At 37.0% G+C, this 17,761-nt stretch overlaps 1 protein-coding gene across 5 annotated transcripts in view; it reads right to left on the minus strand.

Annotated features, from left to right (window-relative positions):
* The window catches only part of LOC310882614 (uncharacterized protein), a 232,555-nt gene that overhangs the window by 128,322 nt on the left and 86,472 nt on the right, over positions 1 to 17,761 (minus strand). For 2 of the 5 annotated variants that reach the window (XR_014573046.1, XR_014573047.1), the window contains exon 1: positions 5,136 to 6,240. The exons of 2 other annotated variants lie outside the window; for them this stretch is intronic. The gene's annotated coding sequence lies outside the window, so the exon portion shown is untranslated. Of the gene's footprint in view, positions 1 to 5,135; positions 6,241 to 17,761 lie in introns of those variants that run through there. One more of the 5 variants, XR_014573048.1, reaches the window with a different exon arrangement.

The following is a 17,761-nucleotide window of genomic DNA, read 5'->3' on the forward strand; positions in this document are numbered from 1 at the left end:
GTTTTCCAGGAAGGTAATACCATTCCAGGGGCAGGATTGTTTTGGAGGCTAATTATGCATTCCTGCTGCAGGTTTAATAACAGCAGCATTTCAGAGTGCAGCAGCAGATACAAGCACAGCCAGGATGAAGGGTCTGTCAGCATTTCATGATAAAACATTATCTGCACAGGGTTACAACATGGTCTGGCAAAGCACTGATGTGAAAGAGGACAAGTCAGAGCTGGGAGAAAAATCATTCAACCAACATTTAAAAAAAAAAAAGTAACCCTATTTATCTGAACATCTTTTAAAGATAGACTAGAATACCAAAAGCACCACTGAGAAACAATTCTTCTAAATCTACACAGAGTTTATACAGTTAAATGTTCCCATGCCTTGCTATATGTTTAAACTGGGTGTCCAGCGAAAAAGCTCAGTTTGCAGAAGAAACTCATTCAAACACATTAAAAAAAGGAAGAAAAAAAAAAGTCCAGGAGAAAGGACTCAGTTTAGGCACAGGGTGTTGACTTCCCATCAAGACTGAACTGTAAGCCTGAACACTGATTACTGAGTCCCTACAAAGAGGAGAAAATATAATCTAAACCTGGGGGAAGCTAAAAAAAAATCCACCACCCCCCAGAGAGGGAATGGAGATGGACCTGGAGCTATGCAGTAATGTCAAGAGGCGGAAACCAGCTCTTCCATATTTCCCTCCACTCTCAAAGGCCATTTCTAGAAATAAGGGCTCCAGAGGGCATTATGTAAAAGTTGAAACTACAAAGCTAATTTTATTTATTTGTTTGTTTTAAATATTCAGAAATTCAATTGACTGATGCTTTTGAATACTTCACCCGTTAACAAATAACTGTGCCCTGGAAGCTTGAAAACTACCTTGCTCACACATTGAGGGAGTGAGAATTAGCAACCTGATGTTTCAGCATGTTGAATAATTTTTTTTTCCCCTCTCACATAATCTCTTACCTTAAAATGTCTTTGAGAGTTTAAAAACAAACCCACCCAGTTTCTTCACAAGAGGAAACCATCACTTCATTCCGCTAGGCAGAGAAAAGAAAAGTTCAGAAGACTTCTGTAGGTCAAGTGTCAGCTCTCTCTGGCTTTTCTTCTCTTGCTTTAAGTTCTCCAAACAGCAATCAATATTTGCTGTAAAACCCAGTCCTGAACAGGTGAGTTAAGGATGGAGTTTCATTAATTGAATCCCTCTGTGTCCCTTCCTGTTTATTTGCTCAGATCAGATCTTAGAGGTTAGCTGAGCCTTCAGTTTTCTGTGTGTTTGTTTTAAGGATCACATAACTTTGCGTTCTCCACAGAAATAAGAATGACATTCCTAATTACCATGGTAAGCAATCACATTAAGTTAGAAGATGCCTTTTAGTCATCTGTTTACAGCTGATCTTTGACAACGTACCTTGAGCAGTGGCACAGACAACCAGGAAGCCCTTCAAGGTTCAGAGGGGAAAAAGCTTGGGACAGTGCACTTGATCAATGTCACGACGAGTGTCAAGAGATGGTCATTACTGCCCTGTAGATTTATTGCTTAGGTCAAAGCAAATTACTTTCTCTCTTCAAGCTTTTTCCTGGCTATGTTTTTAATCTCTGTCCTTCTCTCTCTGCTATGGAGCAGGCTGACTGTGGGACTAGGGATTCTCTTTGGTCAATGGCCAGAAATGTTGGCAAAACATCCCCTAGAAATCAGAACAAAGGTATCTTCCATTCTAAGAAATTTTATTCCCCATTCTCTCCAAGCACAAGCTCATACCTAAAAATAAAGGGAAGAGACATTTATTTTGCTAGCACAAGTTCAGTAGCACAGTTATGCTTTTACATGGTAAAGCCTCTTTGACGTGGCAGCGCAGTACCACATTGCTTAGAAATAAACACCCAGCAAAAGTGCAAGACGAAGAGATTGCACACAGCTAACACATTAAGTGCCAGTCATCTTTCTGTAAAAGCCTACTGCACTGCAAAATCCGTGCTGGAGAAAAGTCTGTCTTGTTCTCAGGTTCAAAAAAACAACGCTCATACCACCCCTCTTTACTTTTATAAATATAGGCATAGATATTCGCAAAGAGAAAATCTGGAGAGTATTTCAATAGCAAAAAAGAGTCAGACTTTCAAAACATAAATATGTTTTGATAAACCTGAGGGAACATAAAACACATTTGATTGCATTTTTCCCTTTATTTCTTTCATGAATCTTATGTGATTAGTCAAATAAGTAAATCCTATCACTTGTCATTGGGCAGGGCTTTTCCCCCCATCAAACCTGGGATTACTCATACATCAGGCAGTCCAGACGTGACCTGCGACACAGCTACTGCAGGGTTTCCAACTTCGTTTTTACGGAAAAAAACGTACAAAATATCTATTGAATTTGGTGGGAGACACAAGGAACTATTAGGAAAGAGGATAAAAAAAAAAATCAAAACTAAATGTCGGTTTAAGGAATAGTTTAAAGGAAGGCATAGAAATGCTGAAAGGCATATAGACTGTACTTTGAAACATGAAAAGTAACATCTGCAGTCAGGCTTTCAAAAAAAAAATGAAAAAACACAGGGACTAGAACAGCGTACCTGTATTTCTGACTATGCCAATATAAATATACCTCCAGAATTTTTCCCCCTTGCAAGCAAGTTTCATGTCAGACAGGCAACAAAATATAAAGAAAACATAAGAATATTTGATTCTGTATCTGTCACCACAAGAACAACAAAATTGGCTTTCCATGTTTACAGCCCATATTTCTGACAGTTTTTCCACTAAATTATGCTGAGCATCAAAGTCCTCCAGGTTTCTTTTATTCCAAAATTTTGAGGTTTACCATTAGTTTCCATTAACAGTTTATAGAGATACTGTAAATGGAGAAGAATCCTAAAAAAACAACCTTTCAGAGGCACTACAAGGTCTTTGCTCCAAAGAGCAACTTTCACGTACAAAGTGTTAAATTTCCACGTATTCATTCAAGTTGAACAGGAACAGAAAGCCAAGTATATAAGACAGTAGACAATAAGTTCAAATATACGGGCAAGACAAATGCTCTGTTAACTCACAATTCCCTCTGTAGGCTTATAACATAGAAGTACATTTTATAAATAGAGTATTCACACTGAAAAGAGACAGGATTTCATCTTTACAAAGGTAAGGCATTGATGTCACCCAAACGCCTCTTACTTTGGGCACTACCTCTCTGACGGACACATCCAGAGGATGGTGTGGGCACCATAACCCAACCCATGTCTTCTGAGTTCTCCTCCAGTGCAGTGGCACATTGTGGATATTACCCATGGTTTCCCAGTCTTAAAATAGTCAACAAATACTGGATCTAGCAGAATCAGTAAGCCTAAGCATGTGCAAACTAAGAAACAAATTAACGGCAAAAAGCTCCTCATTTCTTACTTGGTTATTAGGAACGGCATGTCGTTCTCAGGGATTTTGTACTTTTATATCAAAAGCAAATCCCTCTAGACATAGCTAGAAGTTTTTGGTTTCAGTTTTCTTTTTTTTTTCTTTTTTTTTTTAAATAAAAAAAAGCAGAACTAGATTTGATTGACCATATTCCAAGTTTATAGCGTTTCGCTTTTTCCAGAAGTTGAGGTGTACCAGATTCGCTGGTGACTTTCATCAACTCTTCAGTTTGACTGAATTGGTATACATACTGCTTACCCTTCAGGGAGATTTTGGCAGAGGTTTATAGCTCACTAAAATGAAAATTTAAGGCAAAAGCATAAAAAGTAGATTTATTTAAAATGCAAGCGAAGGGTAAACTGGCATGAAAATGATCTAAGCCTAGAAATTTTAATATTTGTGCCCTGCTGATATTGAGGAATAAACATGTAGTGTATAATATGCATTTATTCTATAGGCAGATTGTCCATGTTGCTAAATGCAAAATGTTAATTTTCAGGCACTTATATGTTGACAATCACAAAACTACAAAAAAGCACAGCAGGAATTCTCTGCTATTCTAATATATGGTAAAATATGACTGAGTTATTTGAATTGCACAGGAGGCTGGGGAGCAATAAAATGGGCTTGCAACTAGATTGTATAATGAAGTCCATGGAGGTTGGGTAGAAGTCCAGAAAACTATATTAACATAAAAAATTAATTAAGAAGGCAAAAGCTTCATTCTAGCAATAACTTTCAGGTTTTAGAATATATGTTATTTTGCATAATAAGAGTCAACTTTTCTAAAGAACTTCAATACAAAATCAAAAAGACCATCTTTTGATAAGGAGAGAGTTTACTTCTTTGTAGCCATATAGCAAAATGAAGCACTAGAAGTAAAGAGAATTGTACTTCAGGATGTCTTTTACAGTTTCACGGCCTCAGGAAAACATCATACTTTTGGTTATTGCAGCATCTCTATCTTATTACACTGCTTACAAATGGCCAATGAATAAATAGATTTCTAATCACCAGAGTAGCAAATTCGGGAGCAGTTTCCTGGCAGAATGAGCAGGGATAGGAAACCAAACTGAGTTTTTAAGATTGATCATAGTATTTTTATGATCAGGATTACTTTATGTATCTTCCTATGCAGGCAGGGAAATAACTTGCTGTCAAGGAGGTGGCTTTTGGTAAAACTTGTCCAAGTTATTTTTCCCCATCTCTGTGTCAGGTTCTTCTAAAGTTTATTACACCTATTTTACTAATTTCTCCTAGCAGACCACACAACAGAATACAAAAAGAAACAAGGCAACTATGGGTGCACACACCAGCCCAGAAGCCACCTGCATTTCTGAAATGGCAGCTTTGTTGTTGGGAGTATCTGAAAAGGGGAACCAAACTGAAACTCCACGCAAACAACCACTTGAATTTTAACAGCTCAAGCAACATATTCCCACCATGAACTGGAAAGTCTTGGAGTTTAACACACACAGCTGGAATTTTGTTTTGGAACATTATCAAGAGAAAAGGCAAACTTTACAGAGCTAGATGGAAAGCACCTGCAGGGCTTACTGCATATTTTGGTTCCAGCCAGTTTAGGAACATAATTATTAGTTCTTTTTATTACTTTCTAAACCAATTCTATTAGAAAACCTTCCTCACCCCTCTTCCACTAGAAGGAATGAGGAAAGAAAGAAAAAAAAAGGAAGGAAAACACTATTAGTGCTCTCTTCCTCCCTCACACTCACTTTTTCTGGTAGCAGCAGCAGAGAGCACTGCACCCTTCATGAGATGTAGCCATGAAGGCAGCAAAACAGAGGCCCCAGGCCCCCATCAGGGTTATGGCCAAACCAGCCACTGCCCCCAGCCACACCTGGGGCAGCACCGTCCCCCCCCACAACCCAATCATCCCAAGCTAGCCCTATTATGGTTCTCAGCCCATCCAGAATACTTCCAGGTGACTTTGTTAAGCAGACATCATTAGATATCACTTTAATTACCGCTCTGATTAAGACAACAGCATGCCTAGCTTTCAAGCCAGAGAATTGTAAATAAAAGCAAAGAAACACTTAGCATTGACAATACTTACAGCCTTCTTTGTTCTCAGCCCATTAATCACCGTCTCAGGTTGGGGAGTTTAAGAACAATTTGGCAAGACTATAACTTCAATAAAGCTTAAGAAAAAATAGCCGCTTCTTTTTTAAAACGTATAGATATGCCTTCAGCTATACTTCAGAAATGGTTTAGAATTCATTTCTAAGCCAGAAACTGTAACAATACATCTTATTATTAAATGTGAAACACAGGGATTCTGCTGCCAAATAAATCTCCAGTAGTACAAAGTCCTCCAGGACCGTCTTCTGTTCCACCTCCAAGTTTTTCATCACTTGCTGCCTAAGGCCCAATTCCTGCAGTAACTTTGCCCACCTCCAGAGCCTCTCCCCTCCGCCTTCTCCCTTCCACTCCTATTGTTCGGTTATTTGTTAAATCATTTTTGTCAAGATAATTGGACTTTCCAGAGCCTGATGCACCGATTTAAGGTGAAAGGGACATATTTACTTTCTCACACAGAGCCAGTGAATCAATTTCCCTCCTGGCAGCCTCCCTCTAATAAAATATTTTTCTCTCTTTTTACTTAAAAGCTTATAAATACCTCTTTGGTAGAGAAAGTCTCTAACCTTTGTGCCTCCCTGCTGCACCTTTGTGAATGACAAAATGAACTCACTAAATGTGTAGCCTTCTGAAAGATGAATTGTGTATTTAAACAAGTTTGCCTGTGGCACCCCCTCCCCATTTTGCCTTTGCAGAGCTTACCCATTGCTCTTGCCTCTCACCCCTTACTTGTGCCCACAGCATTTTCTAATGGAGGTGAAAAAAACACCAGGAGCAAATCTTTTTTCTTTCTCTTGAACACAGAACACAGACAAATATCTGCTAACGACAAAGTATATTATTTTCTGCTTCTTGGCTGTTTGTAAGTTTATGATCAATGTTATCAGGGCTGGGTGGATATCTGGAAAAGCAAAATATTTCTATTACACCTGTTGCACTGCAGAATGTCTTGGTGAAAAGATGGTGAAGAATTAAACAGACTTCTTCCATCTTTTTCTGCTTGTACCCCTTTTTTCATTTCAGAGTTATAATGGTAGAAGTATAACATGCTTATCTTTTCCTTGGATATTATATTTCAACAATGGTAAACTCATTTAAGATTAATTTTGTACTGGGAGTGGGGAAAAAAAATACACTTTTTTCTGGAGATGACTAAAGAACCTTTACCTTTGCATTTTTTATAAGGAGAATGGATGGGAAGGGCAAGTGGATAGCTATGGGTTACAAGGAACTCATATGTCTTGAAGTATGCTGAAGTAAACCCTGATGTGAACAGATATTTAGACAGATATTTAAACAACTGAACACCTCTGGCCGTACTTCACCCTCCCCTCTAAAAGCCCCCATTTACGCACACAGACATGTGCAAATCCATGATACTAATTCCAATTTTAACATCAGAAGACCCCTTATAACCCAGCTGTAACAGGCCCTGTAGCCCTGCCTTGAAGTCAGTGCTTCCTTTGGAGCACGAAGCTGGACTAGAGACCACCAGAGGTGCCGTCCAGCCTGAACGATTTTGTGTTCAGCCCCTGCAGTAGATGTCCAGGAGGCCCTCCAGCACAGAAGCCACAAATGCCATCTGGCACTACCCGTGTTTGCATCCGTTTACAAAATACATCAGTATTTGTCAGGTAATTGCAATCGGGCCTTTGTGCTGGGAACGCAAGCACTCCTGTGTCCTACCTGGGAAGCCCTGGCTACAAATTGGCATTGGAAAATGGTGCTTCTCATTGTTGCAAAAGCAAACTATCCCTCCCCTCTACATGGAAATATAAATACATAATGCTTTTGTACGTATTTTGCAGGTAATTATACAATATATATATATATCTGTAATAAATTACTAATCAATTATTTTAACTGTGCTTTCTTTTTACTTCACTGACAAACCAGACAGATCAACTACTACTAAAGTATGCTTTTCTCTCCCAGATATTTTATTTTATATATAAAAATGTCTGTTTATATATAAAATATGTCTGTTTGTGTAAACAGACATATATTTGAGCTTGCAAATATTGAGCACTTGATTTTTCTGTGTGAGCATCTCAGCACATTGCTGGAAGAATAAATATCTTATTGAGAAGATTTGTTTATGCAGGTGTGGGTTGTGGGTTTTTTTGTTTGTTGTTGTTCTTCCCCCACCTTCCCCCCAAACAACAGAGATGCTTTCTCATATAAAAGCAAGTTATATTCATTCAATTCCCCTTGTGGATCATTTTTATAAGATGTCTCTGGGGCTATGAAAGTCTCCTCCTTCCCTTGGCTGATTAAAATCTAATGCTGCAGTTCAGTGCTCAGTTCCAGTAGGACATATAATAAGAAGAAAGGTTTTGTATCTCCTTTTTTTTTTTTTTTTCCTTTGCACAGGAGTGGAACATTTACAGTAATGCTCTGCAGTGACCTTCTTCTCCTCATCAAAGATCTTCAGTGGCCATCAGAGTGGCTTACTTACACATAAGCACCTTTAGATTCAGTAATTGTTAGATTATTAGACTTATTTCACTTACTAAAGTTCATAGCTAAAAATTGAGACAAACACCTCATGTCTGTCTGAATCTTCTCTAAAAATGAAATGGGGATATAAAGTAGTTTCTTCCTTTGCATGTTGCAGTCTTTCCAAAAATTGAATTTTTTTCTACCAAACATTTCCACTCTGCCAATTCACTGACAGAGATGTTTATGAAGATTCTTGAAATTATTTTTTGTATCCTTGATGGGAAAAAAGGAAAACTTTTTTTTCATATTGAAAACTCAAAAAAAAGAAAACCAGAAACAACAACAACAACAACAAACGTTGTTTTAAATAAACTAGAATAAGTTGTACAATTAGCAAAAAGATAAAAGAGGTTGCACAGTGTCTCATGAATTTTTCCCCAAACAAACCCCAAAGGAAGAACAAAAAAGTACACTTGGTGAACGGAAAGTGACAATGAAGCTCAAAGAACAACAGAGGAACAGGCTTAAATTTGTTTGACGTGATGGTATCATCTGCAATACCCTTCTCATGCTGCAAGGCATTTGCCAACTAGTTTTATTGCATCACCAAGAAAGGTAAAGATGGTTGGGAGAAGTGATAGGAAGTGATTCTAAGGTTATGCACCAAAAAAAGACCTCCCCAAAACCCAAAAAAACAGTAACCTCAAATTAACTGGGATTAAACCATTAACTCCACTGAGATTGCAGCTTTTATTTACACTACACAGAAGTCAAGGGTGTAATAACCATTTTATTAGCATGGATTTTCAGTCCTTTTGTAAGTGTGTGTCATAGACTTAATGCTAAGTAGATGTACAAGTTCAGAGTGTTAATTATTCATTCAGCAGAAGCACAAACAAAACCTAATTGGAATGAGGCACACCATTGTTGCCAGTGACCTTTTTTGGTGTAATTACAAGTCCCTGCCTAGGCTTCTTCATTGAATTCCTGTTAAGTTTTTCATATATTTAACTCCAAGTTTTTAAAAATCTTTTCTGTCGTAGATAGTTTGTGCTGAAAAAAATGAATACACTTCATAAGAAAAGGTTCTATCTCCTAAACCTTCCTCTTTTTTTTTCCTTTTTTTTTTTTCTTTTTTTTTTTCTTTTTTTTCTAAACAGAGTACACAGAAAACAGTACCTTGGTGTTTTCAATGCTCAAGCTGCAATGCTATTCAGCTCCTACTGAACTTCCTTTTCAAGGGGTGAGGAATTTTAAAGCTTAAGAAGGGTAATTTAGAGCAGACAAAAGTTAAGATACTCATCTATGAAAAACTTTTTAAAGATTTATCCTTTAGTTTTAATGTTACTCCATATCATATAGAGTACATAACGGTCAAATCTCCTGATCTGTCAGGGAAACATTTTTTTTTATAAATTATTTCTTGGTTCTGTTTAAAAGCAAAAGTGAACATTAGCTTTGAAAACAATATATTTTTTTTAATTAATTCTTTTAGATCTGACTCTCCTGAAGATGAGGCAGACTCTCTTCCATGGAAAGTTAAGGCCTCGATTCAGCAAAGCACATCCTCACACCCTTACCTGTATATCAGGTTCTTGTTGAGTTCACCAACACTAGTCAAATACTTAAAGGTAGGCACAGACTTAAGTGCTTTGCAGAAGCAACGGTCTCTCTGACTAAATCTGATTTGTATTTTTTTCTGTTTTCCTTTTTTTCTCTTGTTTGTTTTGTTTAATTTGTTTATCCTGCTCAGTTTGTGGAAGGATAAGCATTTAATAACCTTTTGTACAGCAAATTCTATGCTTTAGCAGCAAGAATTCATAGGCAACCATGAATAATATGAAACTGCCTGTAATGAAATGCTAAGTATAATTTAGCAAAAACTTTACTTAATAAAGCCATGTACAACCACGTACACAGGCCTTTGTAACAAAGAATGGATATTACTAAGAAATAATAATAAAAAAGATGATTCTTGGAGTGATGATGCAATGAAACAATATACTCATTAGTTGATTTGGTAACTCTTTTCCTGAAGATTTGTACTCTTTAAGAGAAAGGGCAGAATTTCATAATTTGTAGAATTTCTATGCATTAGAAGGATAGCCATTTTGTTACAAAACAATAAGATAAAACAAGAATAATTAAGAATTAGGAACAGCTTTAGTTTAATCAGCTCTTAGTTTAAAAAAAAAGTATCAGCATGCATATCTGGGCTGATTTATAGGGATTAGAAATAAGCATTAAATTTTTTTTTTTAATTTTTTTTTTTTAAGGAAGCTCTATACATATTGAAACACATTAAAAGACATGCTACACTGCTACACTGAAACCAGCAAAATACAACATAAAATTTCCTATAAATTGTTATGCTTTTTAAGAGAGAATTTAATACAAACAATCAAAAGCTTAAGAAAGTATTTTAAACATGAGGAAATGAAAGAACTGAAAGTGGTACGATAAATGCTACCAAATGTGCTTTAAAATATTTTTTTTGCAAAATTTGTTTGAATTTTTCATTTGTGTCAGGGAAAAAAAAAAGTTTATTCAGTGGAGAAAAATACCATCAGTTTTTTCAACACTAACAAGTTTTAAAAAGTAAATAAACTGAAAACATGACTTGTTAAGAATCTAAACAGCAAGCAATGGCATAGCATGCCTGACTAAATTTATGCCTTATGATTCTTTAAACAAATTCACATAATTAGCTGTGATTATGCACTACAGAATGAGATTTTGATTTAGAGTAGAATCAATGCAGTGTAGGGCTAGATCTTGAAAACAGGTTGATACACAGGCACTACAGAAAGTTTGGAGCTTTACAGTAAGTGTTTGCCAAAAGAAGCCCTTGGATAATATAATTCATCCATTTTAATGTCTCCTTCTTCATAATAAACTGACTGTGAAACTGCAGCACAATAGCCATTGGCCAAGAGAACTGCTGTGAATCTTAACTGATCAACGTGTATATTATGATTAAGAATAAATACAAGAACAAATTATAAAAATAAAATTTAGGTTTAAAGCCAGAAGTCCCATTTAAATAGCTTTTAGTATTATTCCAGATCTGCACATTTAAACTAATTATATAATTAATATGCTGGTGGGAATATGAAACATATTATTTTTTGATGTTCAGTATTTACATTATTTTAGCAACTAAAGTCCTCAGGTTGAGTATTCATTGGAATCATTGGAATCATCATATGTCATTGTTTCGCCATCTTATGATACAAACAGAAGCTATTTTTTCTCATTAAAACAAAATGTAAAAGCAAAATGTAAAGCCAAAACCACAGTATTTCCTCCAAAACTTGAACTAAGTGATGTCATTTTACTGTGGAAGTGCCATTAGATGTGACAGGCTGAGGCTTATTTACACTTGGCTTTGTTTGTTCTGGCACTTTTTTTTTTTTTTTTCCACTGGCCTTTTTTTAAGCAACTTCCTTACCTTGTTTTCTTATTTGTCTTTTTTTTCTTTTTTTTTTTTCTTTTTTTTTTTTTTTAGCTGTTCTTCCTCTTCTTGAACTAACCCCCTGCTTAGTTTTCTTTCAACTTCTGGGCCTAGCTCAGTATGACTGCGGCCTAGGTTGAGCGTGGCTGCGGCCTAGGCCCATTGTTGGCACAGCAGCTGTAGGCGGCCTGGGCCCGGCCCTGCAGGGCAGGAGCCCATGGCAGGGGGGTTGGAATTAGATGATCTTTAAGGTCTCTACCAATCCAAACCATTGTATGAGTCTATGATATTTGGCGTTCTGTCACTGTTGAGAGACTCATAGCTATGAGTTTCTTGATGCCTTTTTTGTGTCTCGTACAGGACTGGTTGTGCACGATGTGGGTCTTGGACTTGGTCATGGCTCCACAAGGCTCTGCTCTTTAAAGGAAAATGTTCATAAAGCCCAAACCATCCTATTTTCTCCAAATATTGAAGTGATGTCATTTTTGGCATTCTGTCATTGTTGTCGTACATTCTGTGAGGGTATTTGAAGATCTTCCTGCAGTAGATGGAAGCAAGTGTGTTCTTTTCCAAGTTAGTAATTATCTTTTTAGCCATTAGAGACTTCTGACACGTAGACAGCCTCTCAGCAATTAGCCACAGGGCTGCTGTCAGCTCCTGTGCCATGGCAGCAGTGGGAGATGCAGCAGCACCTGTACACCCACCTCACGGGACACAAGGCTGGGGAGAACAGGGCAAGGCAGGTGCACTTTGACTTGGATGCACTGGGTTGGCAGCAAGAAGGCATCCTCAGAGTCCTCAGAGTCCCCAGACTTGTGAAATATCGTGATTGTCATCATAAGTAATGGTGTTTATTGACTCTGTGATCTCACATGCAGCCTTGCATCATTAATGAAAGCACTATAATTTTGAGAAAGTTTCTGGTATGGGGATTCTGCCCACTGTGTGGCATCTGCAAGATCGATTGTTAGCATCGTATTATTTGTAAAGTCAATGTAGAGGTAAAATTTATTGCACTGGCTATGGATTTCAATGTTTTGTAAATATTATTGAGTTCCTAATGTTTCCCATACAGATGAAGAAAGAGGAAATACCAATCATCTGAAATGGAGGTTACATCTATTAACAGATCCATATTTTACCAGGATGACATCACATTTTTGCACAGTAACATTTCCTCTTCCTCTGCCAGGCAGTCTAACCATGAGCCATTCTACTGTACTGGTGAATATTCTCAAAAGATTCACATTACTTTCTCTTTCCTGTTATCAAAAAAAAAAAGGCAAGAAATAACAGGCTAAATGGCACTTTTCTCCAACTGCATTCACACTTCAGACACTAAAGGTAAAATGCTTAGTGTTTCCGACACAGGAGACAGAAGCACAAGTGTCAGCTGGCTCCAGCTTTGTTTCTCGCTGGAATAAGCTAACTGCTTCTCCAAGCATGGAAACTGAGGCACTAGGTGGACAGGCTGACATACTTCCTAGCCCCATTCTGCATGCATTCAGCTGGCCTAACCCACCCAGCAAAGCCAAGATGTCTGGATGGAGTTTTTACTTCCATGCCTGGGAAGGGGACAATGGACAAAACCAGCTGCTTGCAGGTGAATTTGTGTGGCAGTTGCCTGGCAACTCACAGCAGGAAAGAATTTAAATCCAGCATTAGCAGCTCATTTTAGAGGAGATGAAACTATGCCAGGAGTTTTTATCTGTGGGAACAATGGAAAATAGTTTCTTTGTAAAAATAGTACGTGAAGAATATATCTAAAGCATGCTTCTGTCTAAAGGGAGCCATAATGGGACTTAACATATGCAACAGAAGATGAAACTCAAACACTAATATCAACTCCCTGACATTTGAGTGCAGGTCCAGAATTCCCCAAGTCAAGCAAATAATGTATTGTTCAAATACCACATATATTTTTTAATTAAAAAGACCAGTGTAGCCAAAGCAGGAAAAAGGCTATTGATAAGCCTGGTGGTGGCAGGGTACAGGTCTTCTGAGTTGGTTCTCTTCCACACTGATGTCACCAGGCAGCAGATAACTGCAAAACACTATTTTTTATACCCCAGAACTCTACAGAGAATCATTAACTGTAGATGGACTGAGCTAGAGATGTTAAATATTTTTAGTGACAATATTTTAACTAATAATTTGATTTCTGAATAAAAAAAAAAAAAGGAACACTGAAAACACTGTTTTTTTTTTTGGTTGGTTGGTTTTTTTTTGCCTATTTCTACTAGAGGAAAAAAAATACCAATGACAAACAAAAAGGAATAGAATAAATGAAAGGTTTTATTTCAGGGCTATTTTAACCCAAACCAGAATATTTATTTTCACTGAATTGAGTCAGACAGCTTTGTTTTCAATCTGCTTTAATTGAAAGGATGAAAATGAAATATTACATTTTTTTCTCATAAATAATTCCAAATTGTTGGTCCACAAAAGATTGGAAGGTTTCAGCTTTTCTCGTTCTGTGCACAAAACAAATATTTCTATGATGTAAATGTCAAGCTTCATTTAAATCAAAATATATCCTGAACAGCTGCATAGCCATTATGAGAAATTTCAAAGTAGCAGACTCATGATTTGAGCTATTTTCTAACTCACCACTGATTTTCTGTATAGCTTTAGGCTTATTACTAAGGGGATAAATTTTGAAATGCAACTTTTAAATGTCTGTTCTTAGGCATGGAAGATTTAAATTTTAACCAGAGTGGCTGAAAATCACCACCTCTCAGCCTGGATAGATACAGCTCATAGATACTACGTTTTGCTGAAAAGCGACGTGCTCCCAGGTCCTTCAGCCAGAGGCTGCTTTTGACACTGTACACACTGAAAGCTGTACTTTAGTTTACCCCTTGGGATTCTCAGGTGTAATTAATTCTAAATTATCAGTGAATAAAAGATGCCATATAAATGCAAAATAATTCATAAAAATAACTCCCACTGACATGAATGTCCTTCCTTGAACCAGGACGTCCTCCGTGATGGCACCTTTCAGAAATATGAGGCTATGGGAAACCTTATGTTTGAATGGCATAACAGTTGGCCTTAATTTGTCTGGCACTGGGATGAAATACCATGACACCCACCACATTCAAATGAGAATTTAAAAAATCTTATAGAGCCTATATAATACTCAGTAGTTTCCTAAAGGTGGGAAACAAGTTGTTGTCTGTCATGAATAAAGGGCAAATGACACACCTGGTTCTGCTCCACAACAGCCAGGCAGAAAGCACCTCTAGGTATAATCCCAATATTTCCAGAATTGTAGGAAAATAAATATTTAAAATTGAAAAGAGATCGTGGTGTCATACATTTATTTTACAAAATAAAGCAGAGAGACAATACAGGAGCAAAGAGAAAAATGAATGAGTAAATGTATTTATTTTTTAAAGTGGGACTTAGGCTTAGGCTTTTTCTGAACTCTGAAAAAACATGACATTATAAATACAATACTCCAATAAGACTTTTCCAAGGTAACTTTCACATCTGCCTTTGGTACCCTTCTTTGTTGCTGTCTCCCAAATAAGCAGGGTTCCCCCACCAATTGCTAGTGCAGGTTAATTAAGATTGCATGTCAATCAAGGGAGGGCAAAAGGGGGGGGGGGGGGGAGAAATAATAAAACAAAGAAACAACAAAATCCAAGGCTAATTACAATGGGATGTGGCTTTTGAAAGACATGAAATGTTGTGCACATACCTGAAGTTAAGAAAAATATTGAAGATTGAAAGCAGGAACATAACCTATTAAATTTAGCCTCTTTTGAGTGTATGAACAATCAGTACGGACGCTGGAGGTGTATCAGTGTGAAAGATTACAAAATACAGTGACTACAGAAGCAGCCAGGAGTCCTTCCTTCAGCAACACCAGCAGAATAGCACTCCACACCTATCTGGCTCTTTTTATCTAGTCGAAGTCTGTGGTAAGAGGGAGTATTGTTTTATGGAATTCCTAAACCCAGCAAGTTGCTTGTCAGCATATGAACTCCTGGATCCTTGTTGCTGGGGGGATCAGTAATGAGAGAAACCTTCAACTTCTGCCTTTAGCCATATTTAAAATCATTACTTCTCAGAAACAAGTGTAAACCTTACTTCAGCCCCAATACAGTCTTGATTTCTGTTTGGGTTGTAAAGGAAAGATATCTGTTCCTCTTTCAAGAAACCAAAACCTAAGTTACCTACGAGCAAATAATAGCAACACCTACCCGGTATTTTTTAAGCTACTGATAAACCTGCCACTGTGAATATTCAAACTTAATCCATCACAAAATGCCACTCTTTAGCTAAGATCTCCTCTGCTTGGCTTTTAAGAGGTCCAAGACAGCTCTTTAATTTAAACAAGTTTATTTCTGCAGCCTTCATGTAAAAAAAAAAAAATAATAATAATAATAAAATAAAGTCATGAACTATGTATTTTCAAAATGCTTATGCTTCTTTATGTTCATCTGTCTAATGCCAGCAGTGGTGCAGGATCAGGGCCGTGCTGGCGATGTGCAAACAGAAGACAGACCTGTTGCTACCATGGCTTGGGGCAAGGAGCCATCCTGCAGCAAAGACAGCACAACGGCATGGTAAATGGCCTCTTGCCAGTCTCCACCAGATGTATTTGTCTTTTTTTGTTAACATATTATGAAAATCTGGGGATAGTCCAGATAACAGAGTAGCCCACAGGCAGCCTCCAGGAAGTTGCTGTAAATCTGAACTCTGCTTTAAATCAGAAAGCTGCTGGGGGTGCTCTTATCTATGGCAAAAGCTGTTTTAACCTTTGGAGCATCACAGAATCTCCTCCAGATCCTTAACACCATCCACTTCTAAGTATGTCTTTGGAACAATCTCATAGCATAACCACACTGAATCATATTTACATTTGTATGTAAAGCTTAAATTAAGAATAACCATGCGTAAACAATGATGTTGCTAGACTTGCTTTAGTACAGGAAAGATTGCCGCAATGCTAACATGGCAGAGCAGCAATTTTTGTTTTACTTGTCCAACAACATTTCAGTGCTTTGCATTCTCATGAGGCTGATCTGAGGGAAAATACCAAAATCATTTGTACACAGCATTTGAAGAGATTGCGGATTTTAAATACGCAGTCATAATTACTAGCATCTACTGGACTAATTCATTTTGATAGTAACACTTGGCAAGGAGCTGCTTTCAAGAGAGCAAAAGAACAACAGTTTACAACTTCCCATTTTAAGATCACTCTGAAAAAGGCTTGTAAAATACACCTGTCTCCATGGTCCTTGAAAACGTACTAAAGAAGTATCAAGGTAGAATAAAAATCCAGATTAATGCAGAAGAATGCACAGCCATGGGAACAGAGCATTGAAGGAAATTGGTATGCTCTCAAGTTGGACACTGAACGTCCCAGGTAAAATCAACAATTAAACTGCCAAAGTCCTTCTTATAGACTTGAAAATACACCAGTAGCTCAGGAAATTAAGCTACTGATAAGTAACAGATCGATTCCTTGGAAGATAATTAAGAGAACTGGCTGCCTTAATCTTGTGCTTTCTCTGCTGGTTAGCAAAATATTTGTTTGTAAATAGATGCTTTGTTCTCTAATTAATTTGGCTGATAATGCATGGAGCATAAGTTTATTAGAGGAGCTGATTGGCATTTATTTAGCAAATCCCCATTTTATGAGTTTTACATGTACATTTACATATGCACCTAGCTAAAACTTTTGGCCAAAGAGTTAACTTCCTGAGGAAAAATGTTTAAAAAAAATGCAAAAATGAAGGAATCTTTTTCATTTGTGGCTATTTTAGATGAAAATCCATGACTTTCATTATTTATAAGAGATATGTGCACAAAGGAAACAGAAGAAAGTCAACAACTTCTTCAGAACAGATCTCATTATTTGTCAGGTGTGTATTGACTTTTTTTTTTAAATTCTAAATTTTCTCCAAGTAGAGCCATTGTTCATTTATATAACTAGCTCACTAGATGTAAAACAAAACAAAGCAAAATAAAAATGAACAAACAAACAGAAAAACCACACCTTTTGGGCATTTTTATTTAAAAGACAGTCTCTATTCAGATGTGCAATTCAGGATCCCCTGTTATTTTTCAAAGGCACCTTGGTATTAGTTTTATGAGGATGCCAAAGAAAATTTACTACACTGGACAGTGACTAAAATCTGCAAAAACAAAAAACAAAACTCTAGAAAAAGGAGATTTAGCTATCTATCAGATTGAAAAATCTGTTTTTTAAAGAAGTTCTCACTACACAGAGATTTACGGTATAATCCAGTATAATTGGAAAGTAAAAGCCTTAAGGTCAATAGCAGACTGAAAATCTGACTTGAAATGTATTTACATAACATGGAAAATAGCTGCACTGAAGTGAGA

Source organism: Anser anser (genome assembly GCF_964211835.1).
Source record: "Anser anser genome assembly, chromosome: 16".
Classification (NCBI taxonomy): Eukaryota; Metazoa; Chordata; class Aves; order Anseriformes; family Anatidae; genus Anser; species Anser anser.